General features: G+C 37.1%; 1 long non-coding RNA gene across 1 annotated transcript; it reads right to left on the bottom strand.

Moving 5' to 3' along the window:
• Positions 1–16,140: 16,140 nt before the first annotated feature.
• Positions 16,141–16,956, bottom strand: LOC122087987. The gene is made up of 2 exons (XR_006142934.1): positions 16,674–16,956; positions 16,141–16,413 (listed from the first exon to the last, which is right to left on the bottom strand). It is a non-coding gene; the product is annotated as an uncharacterized LOC122087987 (long non-coding RNA).
• Positions 16,957–17,223: the final 267 nt, after the last annotated feature.

Below are 17,223 nucleotides of genomic sequence, written 5' to 3'. Positions count from 1 at the left end.
CACTAGTGATTCCAATTCTAAATTGACCATTCTAGAACTGCCGGAGTTGGATAGTTCATGACCAATTCTAATCCAAATCGGCTAATACCAGAATTTTAACTCAAAATCAAAGAGTAAATTGGTCCCTAATGATTCCAGTCTGGATCAGATCCAAATCAATCACAAAAATGCTAGAGTTGACACTAAATTCTAAAAACGAATAGCCCAGTCATAAAAATCCTAGATTTGCCATTCTATAATGATCGGAATTGGGATTGATCCGAACTAGCCAAATCAACTAGGGATTGTAAACTTGGAATTGGAGATTGAACTGATCATGGTTTCAAGTATCGGTCTGGGATCGATCGTATCCGCTGAGATCAATTCTCTATCCGGATCGGTTATCATGATCATTTCAGGGGTAAAATAGGTAAAAAGTAGTACCTTTTTATAAAAAACAGGGGTAAAATAGACTGATACCCATTGATCCCATCTAATCCAGATCGATATCGAATCGACATAGACAGAGACCAATACTGATACCGTCCCCTACATCCTTGGAACTGATTCCTATAATTTTAATTCAATCGAATCAAAATCGGACTGAAAAGAACCCTAGAATCGCCCTCAAATCTTAAGACCCACAATCTAGTCCTATAAACCTTATAATCGATTTTAAACATGGAATCAAAGATCAAATTAATAGCTGCCAATATCAATCCAAATCCAAATCAAATTGGAATTGACCAGAATCAATCCCAAAACCCTTAGAATCAACCTATAAAATATATTATAATTACAAAATTTCACATATCATCATTATAGTAGTACCAAGCCTATGATATTGCTTTACAAAAATAAAAAAAAGAAGCTTACAATGTTGCCATTTGTCATCTTCTTGGAATTTAACTTTCTTGAAAACACTAGCATATTTAACACAATTGATTTCTTTGAAGAGAGAGACATAATTAGAACTTTCTTAGCGACCTCATCTCTAATTTTCAACAATAGAAATTATTGCAATATAATTGATACATGAATTTTTGGAAAGAGGTTTTGTTTTCTAAACTTCAAAAAACAAAAATGAAGTCTATCAGAAGTTTTAAACCCTAAAACCCAGAAAAGCATTGGATACGCTGAGAAAAAAGAGAGTCTTTACCTGGCTCACTGGAGATGATCTCGCCGAACTTTATGCTATAAAAACCAGCAAAGGTAACAAAAAAACTCGCGAAGAGGAAGATGATCAGTTGGGGTGAGGGGTTGTTCGAGTTGTTTGGGAAGAATGGATTCATTCTAAAAAAATACCCCTCATTTTGCCGTTTAAATCAAAGTAACAATTCAAAAGCATTAGGTTGAATTTACTTTTTTGACCTTAAAAGCAATCACAAAATGACAAAATAATGGAATATAACAATTTACTTTTTTGACCTTAAAAGCAATCATAAAATGATAAAATAATGGAGACACATTAATTGAAGTCGGATTGGTTACATTTAGACATACCCATATATAATAAGGTGGAAGTCACAAAGCTGAAGAAGCACTAAAGAGTAAAGACAGAAGAAGCATTAAATGTGGGTCACTGTTAAAAAAACAAATTTGACAACGAAGCAAAACCGTCTCGTATAAAACCAAATCGAATATTTTTCGAGTCTTTTTATCAAAAAAGAATATATTTTCCCGTCTTTCAATAAGAAAAGAGAATATCTTTTCTAATCTGATCAGGTTTTCGTACTACTCTCGTACATGGTGTAATCTGAATGTGAATTAGGTTTTCATAGGAGAATTACGATTTGATTTATGGCTTTATTTAGTCGAAGGGGAATGTAATTTTTTATGTAACATGGAATTTTTTTTTTCAGAAAAAATAAATTTAGATGTTTAATTACAAGGGAAATATATTTTACATTTGAAAAAAATTTCTTTTAACCATTAAAATTTTCCTTTTTATTTTCCCACCAAAATAGGAAGAAAAAAAAAACGCTACTCTCAGGATCTCTCTCCCACTCTCGCGACTCTCACCCCACTCATGACTTAATAATCTCTCTTTCTCTCTCTCTCTCTCTCTCTCTCTCTCTCTCTCTCTCTCTCTCTCTCTCCATTTAATGGGCTGCGACTACTTTTCCATGGGTATGGCCATAGTTAGCAAATTCGGATTCGGGAATTATTCGGACGGAGAATTATTCGGAATAATTCGGACGATTAATTTAAGGATTCGGTCAAAAAAGCGGTCAAAAAATCTTATTGGGGTTTTAAAAAAAAAAATTTTGTTTTTTTATTTTTTATTTTTTATTTTTGATTTTTTTTTAAATAATGTTTAAATGGACCGAATAATTCGGTTTAATTCGGATTCGGTCCGAATTATTCGCGATTTATATTCATTTTGGAAAAAGTCGCGAATTTTAAAGAATTTTATTTTTAATTCGGATTCGGTCCGAATTTTTGATAAAATTCGGAAAAATTCGATTCGGCCGAATAATTCGTGAATTATTCGGCCGAATTGATAACTATGCACCATGGTCAATGGATAAGAAATTCTCCGTTGATTGAGGGGTTCGAACTTCGTACGGTACGGCTTTTTTTTTTTTTTTTTTTTTTTTGGAAACTATTCTCTGATCATGAGGAGTAGGATCCAGTTTTTCTCTATAGCGCTGATCACCCAGGGAGTTCAACACCTGTCCTAGGTGCATCCAAGGATTGTTGTTGCTTCTCTAAAAAAACCACCATTAGATTGGATCCAAACCTTACCCAATTGAACAAAACTCGGATCCTCCACGTCTTCTTTTCTCTCCCAAAAATCAGAACAGAGAATAAGAATTCTACCTAGATCCGATCAGGTCCTACTTCAAAATCTGAGGTTTCACCACGTTTTGGCCTCCCAAACTAAATGCCAACCATGGGCGAAGGCCGCACATTCCGTACTGTACCCCAAAGCTTAGTAGAGCCGTGGGATTTGGATCTGACACCCAGTGTAATCCCTGATCAAATCCCCCACCTTCTTTCCCACCACCACTACTTCCTTGGAACCCATCCCGCTTACGCTATAAAGAGATACACCCACTTCATCATCAGCGTTTCCAGCACCAGCTGGTCTGAGTCAAAGAGTTTCGACAACTCAGGAATGCCCCAAGTGCCTTCAAGATGGTGAGGGTAGTGTGAGTCCGACGTTGATTTCAGCTCTTCTTTATGCAACAGAAAACTCATCGGCGGAGCTTCTCTAAGGGCTACCGCATGGCTTCCGGTAGGAGATTCATGGAAGAACCCAAGAAGAGTGAGTCACCTCAGGACCAAGATAGACACGACACCCACACCGCGATTACAGCGGCTGGTCTCATATCACCAACGCCAACCTTCTCGGCTACGCTAGTGGTACTGCTCGTGGGTGACCGAGTCTCGCGTACAAGGTCTGTTGGATGACCGATTGCTTTAGTTTCGATATACTGGTATGGTGCCTCCGTCCTGGATTGTGGGAAAGGAGATAAGAGAAGAGACCAGTGCGCGGGATCTTGTTTTCATTTGTGGGAGAGGAGAAGAGAGGAGGAAGATCCAAGTTTTGTTCAATCAGGTATGGGTTGGATCCAATATGATAGTTGGTTTTTTAAGAGAAGCGACCACAACCCTTGGATGAGCTTGGGATAGGTGTCAATCGCCCAGGTAACCATAAGCAAGCTCTATCCTCGCTATGTAGAAGAGCCATATCCTAAGGCGTAGGTGTAAAGTATCCTGCTTGTTCAAAGAACTCTCTCACTTTTCTTTTCAAAGGAAAATGTTGGACACAATAGGTTGTGCTTAGCCAATGTCTACCTTTCTCTCCCCTCTTAGTGAAAAGAGCCCCATGTCCTCTGTTGTCTCCTTTTTCATATATTTGTTGCCGGTCAATTTACTTGGAGGAGGTTGTCTGCCCATCCCTTCCTTTATTTTTTAATTACATCTTTTTAATGTAGCGGTAAAAAAATATTGGAAGAGGGATTGGCACACTGCCCATGTGCACATGATAAGCTAGTAGGCGGTACCAATGGGTGCACAGGATGGAGTATCATATTGGAGGGGCAGGTGAAGCAACCCAAGACAATATCAGCCCAAATAAAATTCTCTTCCTAACCATTGTGAGATCAGTCTCCAATATGATTGATATGGGATCGGAACAAAGGAGGTTGGCATAGGCATTTACACAAACACTTTGATGGTTACCCACCCACCTTGCCATCATTTGGCAATGCAAGAGCAGTGATTAAGAGAGACTAACCGGTGAAAACGCCAACCTCCGACGTGTTCTTGGCATTCATGATCTTCATAAAGCATGGATAAGAACTGTCCTTTGTCAGTTAGAAATAGCATGCCACTCTGTGCAACATATTAATTAATTAAACCAAAATTTTCTTCTGAGCCATCGATTCTTTGGCATCAAAGTTGTAGCAAAGCTGATCATCGATGAAGAATCCATGTTTTAGTTTTAGTTTTAGTTTTAATTTTAGGTAGGTACTTACTGAGGAGAGTCGTATTTGTTAATGATGACCTCTCGTATCACCTTGAGCAGCTCATGCTTTATTGGGTAAGCACTAGCTTCTAAGTGTAAAGATCACTGTCTAGTCGTGAACCCCTACACCAAACATGGTTTAAGGAATTGGATATCGGTCAAAATTGGTTGGATTGGAATTTTTTATTTTTAAAGAATACAAGGGTAAATCAGTCTGTTCCAAACTGATAGGGGCTGATTTAGATTAGTATCGACTCAGCCTTGACCGATCCTGATTAGGGGTGCAATAGGGCCGGGTTGGGCGAGGTTTCTTAAAACTCTAGCCCAATCCTAAGTTCCTTTAATTAGGCCCAAACCCGCCCTGAGCAAAACTTCAACCCAGGCCCAACCCTTCAAGGTTCAACCCAACCCTTACCCGCCCTGATTGACCCAAATTTTTTAGGGTCGGACCAGGATGACCGTGATCTTGACCCTGATTGACCTTGGTTTTCCATCAAAGGCCGAGTATAGCCTAATCCTGACCCTGCAAAATATGAAATAACTAAAAAATAAAAAATATTCATAATAAAGAGGAGGTCATCCTAAGAAATCAAATAATCCAAAAAATTTTAATTATTTGTCATGATAAACAAAGAGATAATCTTAATAAGGTAAACAATCCGAAGATCTCAAAACTTTTGTTATGTTAAACAAAGAGGAGAACATCTTAATAAAACAAAAAATCCAAAGTCAACATCATGGGCAAAAACTAAGGCCGGGTCAAGCCAAAAGTCAGGGTAAAAAAATTAAGACCGAGTTCAGGGCAAGCTAGGCGGGCCAAAGACATCAACCCTTACCTGCCCTAATCCTGATTTAAGGTCAGAAATTTCAAGATCAGGCCGGCCCTCAGGGCCAAAATTTTTGAGTCAATACTTGTTCAGAATCAGGGCGGGACAAGGGCGGGTTCGGGCCATCAGGCCAAACTTGCACCCTTAATCCTGATCTTGATTCCGAGTTATTAAACCATTAGGCCCAGCCATAGAGGGTGGCAAAAAGACCACGCTACCCCTATTTGTCTCCCATTGTTGGTTCCTGCATGCAACCAGGTAGTGATTCCAACCCTTTTTTTTATTATTTCTTATTTTATTTATGTAGAAATAAAAATATTTTAAAATATCTGAATGTTAATAGTTGAATTAATAAGATTTATATTCATTAATATATATATAACAAAAAAGGTAAAATTATGACACTCATGTAGCCTTATACCATAGTTTTTAAATCTCGAACCGGTCTCCTATTGGTTTGAGGTTCGGCCGTCTCCCCATGGTGGACACCTTTCTTTTTTTCGTTGATTGGGCTGGACTTGGATTTTAGAGAACCTGGGCGCACTCCAACTCTCCAAGGTATGAAGTCCATTACAAGTCCGGTCCAACCCAACTTTGGGTTTGCACATGCAAGGACCGAGCCCAACCTAGTTGTACTCAGCTTAGGGCCTGAGTTAAAGGCAGACTGGATGGGTTGGGCATGAGTTTTCTAGGTCGCTTAGCTTACAAACATACCTAGATTTGAACACTTCTTTTACTTAAGATTTAGGGTCGGAACTCTGAATGACCACTGGATTAGGTTATATCAAATCCCATAAGACATAAGCCTTTTATTTTTATTTTTTAATCAAGCAAGGCATACCCAATCCTCAAGGGCTAGGGATTCAAATCCGCAATCACTATATCCTAATGAAGCAACCTTATCGTTGTGCCAATGTTTATCATTAACCATTTTTTAATATAAAGTAAAAAAATAAAATGATTGTACTTCAATAAAAAAAAAAAATCTGCAACATAACGTAGAAACATGGGGAAAAATTAATAGAAAGAGCAGAACCATAGTATCACTATACATTGTTACGCAACCACAAACACGAAATGTACTAAGTCAAGGATGGGTATTATATGTGTGTACTAAATATTAACATAGAATCGATGGGAGATCTGATGCGTATCATAGAATCGATGGGAGATCTGATACGTATGTAGCTCTACTTATTATGTTTTTTGTTTTCTTTTCTTGACAGCCAAACGTAGTCTAAAAGATATGTGTCATCACTCTAGTCCACTGGTTGGATGATACATCTGCATGATACTATTGTGGAGCCAGATTATGGAAAGATAGTTCAAGAGAGGAGCCACCAAATTGTGGGCCCCCACCACCATTACTTTGGCTGCGTATACAAGAGTGTTGTTCATAAATCGTAACAATTAAGTCTAAATCCTCAGATTTACTATTATAAAATATACAAATTTCTTAGGACTCAATCCTTAGATTCATGCTATGCTAGCTAATCTAGATTAGATTTTAAAATGCTTAGGTCTTGGCCTAAGAGCTTCCCTCCTCCCTCTTGGTTATTTTTATTTTACATACTACAAGGACACACAAGCTAAGAGAAAAGTGCCTTAGTTAAAATAATCTAAATGATAACAGTTCAGCTGCTTTTAAGCATTTTTATGTTTTCTTGCTTAGATTCTTTCCTTAATTTAAACCAATAGAAGCCATTGGAAGATAGATAATCCATATTTCACTATAGATACAGTCAATTTTTTTTAATTTATGTTTTGGAAAACAATAGTCTTACCATCCATATTTTTTGGTCCTTGTAAAGCGCCATTAGCTGCTCCTCAGTTGGGATTGTTTAAAGATCTCCTGATCCACACCCCTCAAAAAAGATCTCCTCAAGGATCTAAACTATTGCTTGCCTAGAGCCTTGTGGATAAGTCCATGTTGAGGGATTTAGAGGTTTCTTTCTCCAATTAACCATTTTATTTTCAACCTCTATAAACAGTATGTAAACAATATTGAAAGTTTAAATTTTTTTTTTTTTTTAATTTGAGATAATCTCTTGGTTTATAAGCATAGTTGGGAAAGATTCAATAGTGGTTGAACACATGGAATCAGGGTTTTAATTCTTGGGCATTGGATCAATGTCCATCTCTATTTTGGCATGGATTGGTCAATTTTATCTTTATTTTTCACTAAAAATGACGAAAATTTTAACGATGTTACTCTTGATCCAGCCGATTTGATATCAATACTTCGAATCCTACTTGGAATAGACATGCCTCAAATGAAACCAGATTCCTCATCACCTGAATATTTTATTTATTTATTTTCTTTTCAAAGGTTAATCTCCAAAGGGATCTAAATGAATTTGAAATATTCTAATAAGTCCCACTATCTGTCTGGTTTTCCCTTATCTGTGTTTCTTTAATGGTAGCAAAGAACAAAATAGTATCATCATAAGTGTAATTTAAGTTTTTATTTTAAATACTTAAATAAAAGTGTGACAGAAGATTCTCTTGACCCATTTTGCATAGAAATAAGGAGGCAAGTTTTAAAATGCACATCCTATTAATATCTCAGTTCCAATGAGATGACCTCTCAACTGACCTCTTTTCCTTTGGATGATACAAGAGATCATGAATACATTATAATTTAGAGGAGCTTTAAACTTGGTTGCTCTACCATAACTTGGACTTAGCACATATTTATAGATTGAGATTGATAGATTGCCCAAAGCTTATAAAATCAAGACAACCAACAAGAATATGCACCAACTCTCTAATTAGAATATCACTGTAGAGCCACCTTTTTCTCTTTTGGTATCACTCGTCTCTTTTCCTAATTATTTATATATGTTCCATGTTTTTCTTTTAAACAAAATATTTAATGGAAATAGATTTGTAAAAAACAAATTAATTATACAATAATGTAAAATTTAATTTATTGTTAATAAATTCATAAAAAAATTATGCAATTATGTGTATATTGAAAAATCAATTAGGATTTATTTATTTATTTTAAGCGAACGACTGGTATCTATGCTTTCGGCCGAACTAATCCCGTTGCCCCATACTAACTCCATAACCGCATGTATCGGATGATACCATGGTTGAATGAGAACACTTTCACCGAAAGCAGTGAAGAACACTAAACACCACCTGTGTGAGTGGCTCTAAAGAGATAAGAGGAGTCGAACTCAAATCTACACAGTTCCTAAGGTGAAGGTCCATCCTTGCCAACTCAGCTACCTTCTTGGTTTTTTTTTTTTTTTTTAATTATTGATATTAATATTATTATAAGATATTTTTATGATGCTGAATGTAGGAAATGGAGAAATTAGTTTAGGAAGCAAATAGCAAGATTGAACTCAAGGATGGATTAAGATGGCAAATGTTTTAACTTTAATAGGATGTAATACCTAACTGGTTTCAAGGAAATGATTAAAAAGATTACGAGATGGGTTTGCTTATTAGTGCTTCCAACCAACCTACATGGGTGGAGCAAAAGCTGTGAAGAGGCAGTTTACAAGGTATCACGGTTCAAATGTGACCAGATCCTCATAGACCATACAAATGTTGTTGTAAATTTCAGTCGTTATAGTTTCTCACGTATCAAGTTAAATATCACTTTTTGGGCCTTGTTTGACCTTTAAAAGGTCCACATTTTGACTCTCAAAATTATCAGGTAAACAGTATTTATTTATTTACTTTTTTAATTAGAGATTTAGGCACAGTTTGATAACGTTTCTGCTGTTTCTGTGTCTAAAAATAATAGAAACGGATTTTTTTATGTTTGATAAATTTGTTTCTCAAAACTTTTTTTGTACAGACATAATGTCAATAAAAAAACCCAATAGTATCATTGGATGCCCAAAAGGGAGAGAAGGTTTGATTTCCTCTTTTTAGGTTTAAATAGTTGAGAGATTTATCAGGCACAACAACTTTTTTTTTTTCCTTTCAAATTCGTTTCTAGAAACGGACTTGTTTCATCAAAGTCATTTCTAGAATTATAAATAAGCATAAATTTTGATTTATGTTTCTAGAAACGGGTGAAACGGAGCAACTTTATCAATTGTTTTTTAGGTTATTTTTCTGTTTTTGGGAACAAGAAAATGCTGAAACGGCTAAAATGGAACGTTGTCAAATGATGCCTTAGGGCCCGTTTGATAACATTTTTGCCGTTTATGTGTCAAGAAACGGCAAAAACATAACAGAAACGACAGAAACATAAATTTTCGTTTCTAGGAATAGAAACGAATTTTTGAGTGTTTGATAAACCTATTTCTTGAAGCAACTTGAAGCGACAAAAGGCCGGTAAGGAAATCAGCCGTTAACGAACCCAACCCACTCAAGCTTGGTAGAGAACCAGAGATGTTGGTAGACATCAACTCCAATCGTTGAGGTGCTATGATATTTTGAAGATCAGAAGGAAGAGTACCTGAGAGACCCTGGTTTTCATTTTGAATTTGGGATATCCTTGAAGCCGTGCGTGCAGCCCACATTTTTCCACTTACAAGGATCTGGGTCAGTCCATTCAAGGGACTTCGGAGGGTCCAAACTCTGCTTCAAATCCATCATCGTTGCCACATCTCCTGAGTTTGTCTGAGACTTTACCGGAACAAAAACCGAGAGGAAAACTACAAGAAGTTGGTCAAGAACCCCACATTCAAGATGGCTTTTCTTCATCTTCCTCATCTTTAGAACCCAACAAAAAAAAAAAAAGTTCTAGAGAGATTTTTGCAGAGACAGCTCCCCACAATGGTGGTTTAAGTCAGCAAGGTCGATAGGTTTTCGTCGTTGAGATTGAAGAAGGAAGTGAAAGATAGGGCAAGATTTTGGAATGCACAGAGAGTGGCGGTGATAAAGGAGGGAAGGATCCAAAGGAAGTGAGGAGAGAGAGACAGTTCACAAGCAAATTTGCTTTCACGAGATGCAGAGGGCTCACGAGATTTGCAGACGGTTCACCGGAGTTACAGATAGAGTCCGGTTGCTGCTAGCCGTGGAGCCGACATTTGAGGTTCACGGGTGGGTTAATTTTTTCGAGTGAATGTTGTTTCCGGAAACGAGTAGTATTCGTTTCGTCAAATCAGTTTTTTGAATCATAAACAGTTATAAATTCTTATTTCTATTCCTAAAAATAAGTGAAACGGAACGTAGTTATCAAACGTTTTTGTTCCTGTTTCTCTGTTTGAAATGAACTTTTATCAAACGGTGCCTTAGGCTATGTTTGGTAGCCAAGAGAAGAAAAAAAAATCTAGAAAAGAAAAGAAAAGAGAAGAGAAGAAATGATGAGAAAATAAAAAAAGTATGTATGTTTGGTTGCCAAGAGAAGAAAATAAAAGAAAAAAAAATTTAAAAATTCAAAAAATTTTGAATTTTAGGAGAGAGATAGACACATAGGAAATTGTTGTGTAATCATTCATTTTTGTCTTATTATGTTTTCATATTTTCTCATGTTTTCTTGTGTTTTTGGCAAGAAAATTTTTGAGGGAGTAAAAGAAAATTTCACAATTCCTAAGAAAAGTTTTGAATTTAAAAATGAGAATCTTCTTGTGGGTGAAGACATATCATGTTCAAAGAAAAATGCTTAATCCAAGAAAAAAAAGTACAACAAATGTATTTTTTTATTTTCTTCCCTTGGCTACCAAACACAGCCTTAAAGTCAAGCTAATCAGGGCAATGCTTAGTGGTTATAAAGTTAAAATGGAATATAGAATTTAACATGTGGCCTGTGTAGAAAACCCCTATCTACCAGACATTAAATTCGATCAAATCATCACTCTACTTAGCTCAAATTAAGTGACTGCTCACCTAAAGAATTTATATGATCCATCTGTACTTTTTGTCAATAAAACAGTTTTTTAGCAGACCCAATAAAACATTTAGAACTTTCTTCTGTACTGTTTTCTTCCAACGCATAAATCCTTGAAATTAGAACTCGAAGAGTTGACCACCATCAATAGTGGCATAGTGCCATATTTTGTAAGTAATTAAAGAATGAATATCACAAAGGACACCCTAGGTTAGAGTGGGTTTTTTTTTCTTCTTTATTTATTTATTTTTTTTTTATTGTTTATGGTGGGGTGCTCCAATAGGAACAATACCCTAGACTCCTTGCATATATATAAATAGGTTTATAAGACTACAGAATCTCATGATTATGGGTGGGTAGGCCCTCCATTAAAAGGACCCTTGCCAAAATGAACCACAAAAGAGAAATGTAGTAAGAAAAAGAGGAAGGAAGAGGGTATGATGAGAAAACATGTACACTTTTTTTTTTTTAAAACAATGAAGCAATGGTTTTTTAAGGATGCCCAAGCCCTGAAAAGCAAATAGATGCTTCTTCATGGCGAGTACAAGAAGCATTAACAAGTACAAGCAAGCATTCAATCAAGCAAACCCTAGGGGCCCACCCAATTATTGGCAATATAAAAACAAGAGGCCGTACCAAATTTTTTAAAAACTTAGGTTTCCAGTGTTTTTTTTTTTTTCATCTTATACTTAAGGGTCCCATTAGCCACTCCTCTATTGTCTAAGATAGAATTAGAATTTTGAAAGGAAAGGATTCCCCAATAAAGGCATAAACATTGTCTAAGGGGCATAAACATTGTCTAAGGGGCATTTCATTGTTTGACATTTAATACTTAATTATTTACTAAGTGAAGGACATGGGGATTTAGCTCCTCTCTTTAGTGTCTATCGCTCAGGTTTTCTCTATAGTTACCTGGGCAAGCGTCACATGACAAAATGATGATTTAATGGTTTTTGGTGCCTTGTTCTCCAAAGCTTTGTTAGTGCCTCGTTTTTCTCAAACCGTTGAATCATTCCCTCATCTTGTATCGCTCGCCCAAATAGTTATGAGCCGACATAGGCGATAGGCACTAAACAGAGGAGTCGGATCCGAATATGGATGGGCACTTCTAATTAGAAAGTTGGTTTAAAAAAAAAATTTACTTGACACCCAGGGTGGTCGGTTCTTTGACCCTTACACAGGACTAGGTAAGTTCGAGATGGAAACTCTCGTACGAAGGTCCCAAAAATTTAGGTGCGACGGTGAAAGTTTGATCATGGAACCTCATTTTCTAACGCAGAGTACCATGTCCCCTCCAAATCAACTGTGCTAACCCTTTGGGGTTAAAAATTTTAAAGATCATAAAATAGAAAAAAATAATTTCTTAAACAGCCCACATAGGAAGGGATTGAGTTTAAAGTTCTAGGTTGGGCACAAGGTCTCTTACCTGCCATTCTTTAACCTTAAATGAAATTGGCTGTGGAGTAGAATAAAACTTTTGACAATCTGGCGAGGAAATGAATCCCATAAAAAATGTGTCCCCTTTTTTTTTTTTTAATCTCTTAGAAAATGGGTCAACTCGTAGAAGCATAATGGGAGAATTCAGATCGGATTGGCCTGATTCGATTATCCCAATTCTTGGTTGATACTTTATTGATGGATTAGTATAGATGAAAGATAAAAATCAATAGGATTCTAATCCGAAAAAAAATTGATATAGACTGATCCATATTGAGTTTGAATCAATATCAATTGAGATCAATTATAGTATCTTGAACCTTGCTAGGTAATCCTCTACACATTGAGGACTAAAATTTTAAATAGCGATTAACATGTCAAATCATTTAGATCCTTTCCCAAAAAAAAGAAAATATTCTACAAAATGTGAAAGGTAATATAGGGTAGATCTCAGCACGATAGGAAGGTTGCTTCACTACAATCTAACAGTGAATTTGAATCAAAAGATAATTTCTTCACAAAGTGAAGATAAAGACTGCTTATATTATGACCCTTCCCAAATCTTGTAGTGACGAGAGCCTTGTGCACACTGGATACGCTTTCATAATTAATGAGAAAGATCATGAAGCAAATCACCACAATTTTCCGTATGCCTAACGTTCTCTAGATAGAGAGAGAGAGAGAGAGAGAGAGAGAACTAAGTGGGTGATTGGTTTGAAAATCCTAATGCGGATGAAATGATGATGATGGGCCACAGTCACAGTCCACGGGACAATTTCCACTCTCACAGCCCACTTGTGTGACCAACGGCGCTTAGCTTGCCGGTCAAGCATGGTGTATCTTTATCAAAATATCAATAATGGGGCTGTGGGTGCCCTAATCTTGCAACCCAAGCATGGTGACGTGGCATTAAGATATGAATGTGGGACCCTTCTAATCCTATTTGTCTTAGAAACAATGAACTATCTCAAAAAAAAAAAAAAAAAAAAAAGGTCTAGAGTGGAGGAAAAGCTTTAAGAAAAAGAAACAAGAGCACCGCCTTGCGGAGCTCCACCACCACCACTAGTCCGGTAGTGGGGGAGAGATGTAATTTAAGTTGCTTCTTAAGAGGCAATTGTCACTGGGGTGTCATTATCAATAAGGTTTTTCTATAGAATAAGGGAAAATGATGTATTCTTTCTCACAATCATGGGTCTTAATCAAACTTGGCCGGCCTACTCTTTCTGTGTGGCCGGGGGGGGGGGGGGGTGGAGGTCTAAGTTATCTCACTGGCCCTACAAGTACATCACAAGTGGGTAAGGGTGGAAATGGATTGGGTCAGGCCAGCTTGGGTTAATGTGGTAATGGTTCGGACTAAATGGCACTTCTATCTTGTGAACAGACTGTATGTGATATATGGAGTTTCTCTTCACCCACAGTGAAGAGATTCCATCATTTTATTGCAGCTAGAAGGGCCTTTTTAAGTCTAGTGTCAGAGTTCGGTACAATAAGGGGGTTAATTATGATCCTCTACTCTCACCCTTAATTCTCTTTCACATGGGGTGAAAAGGAACAGCAGAAATGGTTTTTCACGTTTTCAGAAACAAAAATGAATCTTTTTGGCATTTGATAAATTTATTCTCGAAACATTTTTTGCAAATCGAATGCCACTAAAAATCCAATAATATCATCGGAGGCCCAAAAGGAATAGAAGGTTCGGTTGCCTCTTTTTATTAGGTTTAAATAGTTAAGAGATTTATTAGGCACAACAACCTTTTTTTTTTTTTTTTTTTTTCAAATTTGTTTCTAGAAATGACAAAACAAGTCAATCTACCAACGTCGCCAACTGGTCTTTTTTTAAGATGGGTATACAATAGATGGGGTGAAGGGAAAGGTAACACTCTGGACTTTTGAACTCGAGACCCCCTGTTAAACATGGGTTATCATACAACAACCTCGCCAACTGATCTTTCTTAGACAAAGCATTGGGGTATTGGATATAGCTAACCATGTAATGAAGTTGTGACTAGGGACACAAAGGAGAAACTAAACCATAGAATGCCAATTGACCAACTCCCCACGACTTTTGATAGTGAATCAAGTTCTCACAATCTTGATCGACACAAAGAAATGCATTAAGATGGATTCTACGTATGTGAATAAGATTGTACAAGGATCAAGAGTACTTACCATTGAATTTTGCTTTTGAAACAATAAGATCATTAGAGTTGGCCCCAAAGGTAGCCAATGGAGAGATTTGGAGCCGTAACATAGTTATTCAGGTGTCACTAAATCATTAAAATCTCAACCCTTATTGTTCATAGTCAAAATAACTAATCCTAAAGGTCAACTGTCCAAAAGTAGAGAGAGCTCTTCACCAGTAAACTTGGAATGGTTATTTTACACTCTCCTATGGTAACTCCAATATACATTGCTCAAGGGCAAATTATGTCTCTTGACATCCTAAAAAAGGACATGACATTGTGATAAGAATGTATCCCCAAGTCATGTTACCATAGGTCCACAATACGTGAAAATCATAGCCATTGCATACAATAAGCATTAGGTGGTTAGGAGTTCCTTGGGGCATGTGTTTTGGATGCTTTTAACCACCAAATGTTCACTATACCTCACCGCTCATGTAGATAATTTGAATCCAATCCACAACTGCTTATGATTTCTACTTAATCCAATACTTACCATTTGTAGTATAAAATCAACGGTTGACAGCAAAATTGTTGGTCCCACCTCGCTTACAATCAAACAAGTAATAGTCTTACAAGTGTCCAATGTCTATTGGATAGGCCCCACCGAAAGATACCAATGGGGTAACCTAATTTGATTATCTAACCCAATCAATCAAATCAAATATACTTAACAAAAGCCAATCCCAAAGTCTCTACTAACCTTATTAAATACTCTTTGTACTTTGTAGTTTGTAGTTTGTACCATTACATGATATAAGCTAACCTGCCCTTTGTAATTCACCATATCCTTCCAAATTCCAAAACGAATACGTAGATAAGATGCTTCCTGACTCCCAATTATTGGTGGGCCCTCCTCGGTTTAGCTCTCCTAATTCATCCAGAGTACGGATAGGACACATGGTCTCTCACTCTCCCCTATTGCTTGTTGGATTTTTATTTACTTGCACAGGAAATGAATTTTTATTTACACAAATACCCTCGGGTTAGGTTGCTGTGTTCTGTCGAGGTTGCTTTCGTAGTTTTGTCGTTGCAGGGAGAGAGGGTGAGGTCTGAGCAGTGGTAGCTGCTCCCCAAACGCGAACCGGAGACCCACTGCCAGCGTGGCAATATAATGACCGTTGCGTAAGATATTTTTAAGAAAAGGAAGAGAAAAGAGTTTCTATCAAAAAAACGAGAGAAAAGAGTACCCCGAGACGTCGATTTTCTGCTCCTAGGGATATTCCCGCTCTGCCACTCGGGCCCGTTTGATAACGCTTCTGCTGTTTCTGTTTCAAGAAACGACAGAAACAGAAATTGTTGTTTCTGGAAACAGAAACACGTAAGAAGGGTGTTTGATAATTCTTGTTTCTGGAAACAGAAACAGGTAAGAAGGTGTTTGATAAATTTTATTTCTGAGAACATTTTGGACAGAATATGATGTTTATAAGACAGGAAATTAGATATGGAAATTGTTGGATTAAAACTGCAATGGGCAAATCCAGAACGATCTTTCTCCACAGAAGGTAAGAACCTCAGCTTATTCCTGTATGGCTTGTTTGAATTTTGAACAAGCCACTAACTTCCAGAATACTTCAATGATAGAAATGGTCTTGAAGAAAAATTGAATTACACAAGGCCGAACGCACGAGCAATTGAAACAGAAACAGGGGACAATCTCAAAATAAGACTATCCTATGACTCAAAAGTTCAGTGAAACCTCCTTCACTCCTGCAAAACAGGTAGAGCAGTAGAAATGAGAACCAGAGTCCTTCAAGATGCGTTTTTTATCTACAGATGCTCACAAGGAATGCAAACAAAGCCCCCCCTTCAAATTCAACAAACTCAAAATCAAAAGCATAAATGGGAGCATTAGCCAGAAAAGCCCTGATCGAACGCAATTTCCCGCCGAAAATTCATCGAAAAATTCATCAAAATGCTAAATAAGGAAGAGAGGGAGAGAGAAACAGGGTATATAAACATAGACAAACCTGTTTTCTAAGCCCTGATTTCCCGCCCAAAACTCCAACAGAAAACCGAACCAAACGAAGCAGAAGCACTAATCTTCAGTAAGAACCACCCGTAAAACTATGCGAAAACTACTCCAAACCAACGACAAATGAAGAAGAAGAGGAGGAGAAAGAAAAACCAAAACCTACTCTAAACCCTAACCTTCAAGGTGAGCATAGCCCAGAAAAAAGACATTTTTTTTGCAAGTAATAAAGGAACAGAGAAGGTTGAAGAAGAAGAAGATGTTTGAAAGAGGAAGAGGGAATGGGAGAAACAAACCCTAAAAAAAGGGGGAAAAGAACGTGAAGGAAGATAAGAGATGGGGTACAGTCTCTATACTCCTGGTAGGTGAGCCTCCCTCTTCATTGCTAGCTGTCTTTTACGATCCCTTCACTGTCGTGACGTTGAAGTCTTCAATACCTTTTCTTGCTTCTCTCTCTCTTTCTCTCTCTTCTCTGTGACTGAAAGCCCTCAACGGGTCCTAGGGATCATCCTTCACCGCTCCCCGTCGTCGGTTACGCAGGAGGAGAT

Source organism: Macadamia integrifolia, chromosome 9 (assembly GCF_013358625.1).
Source record: "Macadamia integrifolia cultivar HAES 741 chromosome 9, SCU_Mint_v3, whole genome shotgun sequence".
NCBI lineage: Eukaryota > Viridiplantae > Streptophyta > Magnoliopsida > Proteales > Proteaceae > Macadamia > Macadamia integrifolia.
Note: the sequence above shows the minus strand (reverse complement) of the source record. Positions and strands in the feature narration are given on the sequence as shown.